At 45.6% G+C, this 5,128-nt stretch overlaps 1 protein-coding gene across 2 annotated transcripts in view; it reads left to right on the top strand.

Annotated features, from left to right (window-relative positions):
- Window positions 1–4,528: 4,528 nt before the first annotated feature.
- Window positions 4,529–5,128, top strand: part of AK3 (adenylate kinase 3) — a 38,414-nt gene continuing 37,814 nt past the window's right edge. The window contains exon 1 of one of the 2 annotated variants that reach the window (XM_011988368.1): window positions 4,529–4,669. The gene's annotated coding sequence lies outside the window, so the exon portion shown is untranslated. Of the gene's footprint in view, window positions 4,670–4,931; window positions 5,005–5,128 lie in introns of those variants that run through there. The other variant, XM_011988369.1, reaches the window with a different exon arrangement.

Genomic DNA, 5,128 nt, shown 5'->3' with positions numbered 1-5,128 from the left:
CATGTGATTTTTTATTTTAAAAGTTATATTGTGGTTATGCAAATATGTCATTGTAGGAAACATATATGAAAATATTCAAGAATGATGGGGCATCTCAAATGGCTCAGAAAAAAAGAATCTTTGTACTGTATTTGCAACTTTTCTATAAGTTTGAGATTATTTCTAGAAAATGAATATTTGTATTCAGAATCCAACTAATTCTCATCACCTATACCATGCAAGCCCAAGTCATCATCCTCTCTCACTTGCATTATTACTTGAAACCACCACGATCACTTTATTTTCTCCCATGGCTTCTGTGGCTCAGGAACTTCGGAAGGGCTCAGCTGGATAGTTTTGGCTTGAGGTATCTCATGCAAGTGCAGTCAGATGGCTAGAGTTGGGACACCCAGGGAATAAAGCACTGCTCTCTCCATGTCATCTCAGGAAGTCCCTAAGTGGTTTCTCCATGTGGGTTAATCTGGACTTCCTTACAGCCTCTTGGCCTCGGGGCAGTCAGATTCCCCATGTGGCAGCTGTGGGCTTCCAAAATGAGTGTCCTAGTGAACAAATCAGAAGCTGCTTTGTCTTTTATGACTTAGCCTTGGAAGTCACATAATACCACTTCCACCATACTCAGTTGGTCAAAACAGTCACAGAAGTCTATTCGGTTAAAGGTGGAGGGGACAGGGACCTCACTTCTTGATTGGAGAAGTGTCAAAGATAAGCTTATGGACTGGGAGTGGGCGTCGTGGCTGTCTTCGGACAATACCATTCGCCACAGTGGTTTGTTAGGCCGTGTAAGGTCTGGACCCTTACTACCTCCCTGAGCTTTCTTGTTGAATAACTTTCATTTCTTGCTCTCTCTGTTCCAGGCAAATGGCTTCTTTGGAAACTCCAGCACACTCCTCCCTCAGGACCTTTGCGTTTGTTCTTTTCTCTCTAGAACATTCTTCCCCCAGATATTTATTTATTTTATTTTTTATTTTGGAGACAGAGTATTACTCTGTTGCCCAGGCTGGAGTGCAATGGTGCGATCTAGGCTCACTGCAACCTCCGTTTCTCGGGTTCAAGTGATTTTCCTGCCACAGCCTCTTGACTAGTTGGGATTACAGGTGTGCACCACCACGACCAGCTAATTTTTGTTTGTTTGTTTATTTATTTATTTTTGAGACAGAGTCTCACTCTGTCACCCAGGCTGGAGTGCAATGGCATGATCTTGGCTCACTGCAACCTCTGCCTCCCTGGTTCAAGTGTTCAAACAATTCTCGTGCCTCAGCCTCCCGAGTAGCTGGGACTACAGGCACACGCCATCCCGCCCAGCTAATTTTTGTATTTTTAGTAGAGTCGGGGGTTTAACCATGTTGGCCAGGCTGGTCTCAAACTCCTGACCTTAAGTGATCCACTCATCTTGGCTTCCCAAAGTGCTGGTATTACACGTGTGAGTCAACACATCTGGCCAGAATATTTATTATTCATTGAGACAGGGTCTTGCTCTGTTGCCCAGGCTGGAGTACAGTGGTGTGATCACAGTTCACTACAGCCTCAACCTTCCAGGCTCAAGCAATCCTCCCACCTCAGCTTCCCAAATAGTTGGGGCCACAGGTGCACACCACCACACTGGCTAATGTTCTTCATCTTTTTTTTTTTTTTTGTAGAGAAGGGGTTTCATTATGTTGCCCAGGCTGGTCTCAAACTCCTGGACTCTAGTGATCCTCCTGTCTTAGCCTCCCAAAGTGGTGGGATTACAGGTGTGAGCCACCACGCCTGGCCTGGAGTGGATTTTTATAGTAGTGGATAACTGATGCACCTTCCTTGTCTTTGTCGCACTACAATCACTACAATTCCAGTAATTATTTCTCAAACATGAACCCTTCTATTCTTTTGTTCTCATCTAGGTAACACATAGTGTGAAGCAATATACAAACACATATACATACTTCTTGGAAACAAGCTGTATTAGTTCCCTAGACCTACAGTAACAAATTACCACAAACTAGGGGGCTTGAAACAATAGAAAGTTATTCTCTCACAGTTCTAGTGGCTACAATTCATAGTCAAGGTGAGGGCAGGGTTATTCTCCCCCAAGGATCCTAGGGGAGAATCAGCTTTGTGTCTTTCTCTTGGCTTCTAGTGTCCCCAGCAATCTTTGGTGTTCCTTGGCTTGCAGCTGTTTAAGCCCAATATCTGCTTCCATCATCACATGGCATTCTCCCCCTATGTTTTCAGGTCATATTGGATTAAGAGCTGACCATCTTCCACTATGACCTTGTCTTAACTATGTCTACAAAGACCCTGTGTGCAAGTAAGGTCATGGTCTGAGGTACTGGAGGTTAGGACTTCAATATATCTCCTGGGGAAATACAATTCAACCCATGACACATGCCTATCATTTCCCCCTCAGTTGTACATTCTAGAGCCCTTAAACATTTCAGTCTTCAATGTGACAAAGGCTGGGCATGGTGGCTCATACCTGTAATCCCAGCACTTTGGGAGGCCAAAGCAGGAGGATCATTTGAGGTCAGGAGTTTGAGACCAGTCTGGCCAAATTGGCGAAACCTCTACTAAAAATGCAAAAATTAGCTGGGCATGATGGTTCAGGCCTGAAGTCCCAGTTACTTGGGAGGCTGAAGCAGGACAATCCCTTGAATCCAGGAGGCAGAGGTTGCAGTGAGCCAAGATTGCGCCACTGCACCAGCCTGGGTGACAGAGAGAGACTCCAGCTCAAAAACAAACAAACAGAAGTGACAAAACAGTAATTCTTAGTATTTAATCAACAAAGACCTATTGAGTGCCTACTATGTGCAAAGCACTCATCTGGGATTTATTTGCTTCAAACTAATCTGTATAAACACTTGATCATTAAATTAGAATTTGAATGAATTTGACCTCAGTGTTTTTCCGTTGGAACAAGGTAGGCAGTGAGGAACAGATCCATACAAATGCCTGTGAATGGTGAAATGACTACGCCAGGCACAGTTGCCAGGAGATTTCACAGACTGGCAGTTACTCATTTGTAATCAACAACCTTTCGCAAAGCTAAAGTTGATGGGTGTTTTGTGGGCCTGTTACTATGACCACGACACTCAGCTTTTCGCCGCTGCAATGAGAGGATGATTCCTCAGCTATTTTTGTTTGAACACTTTTTTTTCTAAACCAAATTTCCCCAGGATTTTCTTTCTGGTTTCGTTTGGAGCCAGAACCTCCTATGTTCCCAGCTTTGAGATTAGAAGTACTTTCTCCACACCTTCAGATTTTCTAGTATTGCGTAAGTTGTACTTGTCCAGACTCGTTCATTCTTTAGTTAGTTGTTTTTCTCATCCTTTCATTTGTGTTGTTTACTTCATCCCTTCCTCTGCTTTCCATGGGATATTTTGATGTCCTTTTCCCAATTACATTAATTCAATGTTTAATTCATTTATTTTCATTATTTCTTGCTTAGTAATGAGTATGTATGAGCTCAGCTGGGCACAGTGGGGTGGCTCAAGCCTGTAATCCCAGCACTTGGAGAGGTTAAGGCGGGCAGATCATTTGAGGTCAGGAGTTTGAGATCAGCCTGGCCAACATGATGAAACCCCATCTCTACTAAAAATACAAAAATTAGCTGGGTGTGGTGGCAGGTGCCTGTAATCCCAGCTACTTGGGAAGCTGAGGCATGAGAATCACTTGAACCTGGGAAGTAGAGGTTGCAGTGAGCTGAGATCGCTTCACAGCACTCCAGCCTGGGCGACAAAACAAGACCCTGTCTCAAACAAACAACAAACAAAACAAGGAAGGGCGCAGTGGCTCACACCTGTAATCCCAGCACTTTGGAAGGCCAAGGCGGGTGGATCACCTCAGGTCAGGAGTTTCAGACCAGCCTGACTAACGTGAAGAAATCCTGTCTCTACTAAAAATATAAAATTAACCGGGTGCGGTGGCACGTGCCTGTAATCCCAGCTACTTGGGAGGTTGAGGCAGGAGAATCACTTGAACTCGGGAGGCGGAGGTTGCGGTGAGCCGATTGCACTCTAGCCTGGGCAACAAGAGCAAAACTCTGTCTCAAAGAAAAAAAAATGTAGAAGGTATGTATTTTCTTTCTTTTTTTTCCATATCAGAAAGTAAAGGCTAATGTCTTTTCTAAGTACCAGGCTGTCTGTCTATTGAAATCCCCCATCCATTCACTCAGCTAAGATTCACTCACTGTCTCGCCCTGACGTCATTTCTATCTTCTTTGAAATCAGTTCTGGACCTCTGAGGAGAATGGTAACTGTGTTTATTTTCATAGAGCCTTCTTTCTGCCTTCACATAGTGTCACAGCACAAAGCAATGATAATAAATGGACAACCATTATTGAACATTGACCCTGTAGCTGGCATTGCACTAAGTACTACATTAACTCTTCCATTCTAATCCTCTATGCCCAGTTTGCAGACAAAATGATACTCACTCGAATGTTTGTCCTCTGTTTCCATTCTTGAAACATGCCAAACCTCCAGTTTAGGGCCTTCCCCTAAAACTGGACATAGGAAGGGCCTATGTCTCTCTCTTCCACATTCTAATTAAGTACTCAGCACAAATGCCATCTCTTCAAAGCTTTTCCGACCGCCTATCTACAACAGCCTGCCTCCACAGTTTCACATACTCTTTTATGTTACTTATAAAAGAATCTCACTCAATGAAACTCGGATTTCCTCTCCTGTAAAATGAGGTAGGCCCTCTCGGCTCAAGGTCACTCCCTCTGGTTCTACACAGAGGAGTGGGAAGAGAGGGCCCTTGGCAGCAGAGGAAGAGGAGGAAGGAGGGAAGGGAAGAGGAGGAAGGAGGGAAGGGAAGAAGAGGAAGGAGGGAAGGGAAGAGGAGGAAGGAGGGAAGGGAAAAGGAGGAAGGAGGGAGGGACAAAGGCGGGGGTGGGTGCAGAAGCGGGGGGTCTGGCGGTCCAAGGGAGTAGAGGGGAGGAGGGACTCGAGTGGGCGCCAGGTGGAGCGGAGACAAGGGTTGTCAAGGGAGCACGGAAGGGGGCGCGGTGTGTCCCGCAGGGACTGGGTAGGGCAGCGCCTGCTATGGACTAGGGACCCAGACTACGAAAGGGTTGTTGGAGGGGTGGGTGCGGGTGGATTCCGAAACCAAGAGGCTCCGAAGGGCGACTAGAGGGGGCGGGGGCGGGGGC

This window comes from Mandrillus leucophaeus, unplaced genomic scaffold (genome assembly GCF_000951045.1).
Source record: "Mandrillus leucophaeus isolate KB7577 unplaced genomic scaffold, Mleu.le_1.0 Scaffold329, whole genome shotgun sequence".
NCBI classification, from domain to species: domain Eukaryota; kingdom Metazoa; phylum Chordata; class Mammalia; order Primates; family Cercopithecidae; genus Mandrillus; species Mandrillus leucophaeus.
This window is presented reverse-complemented; position numbering and strand designations above follow the sequence as displayed.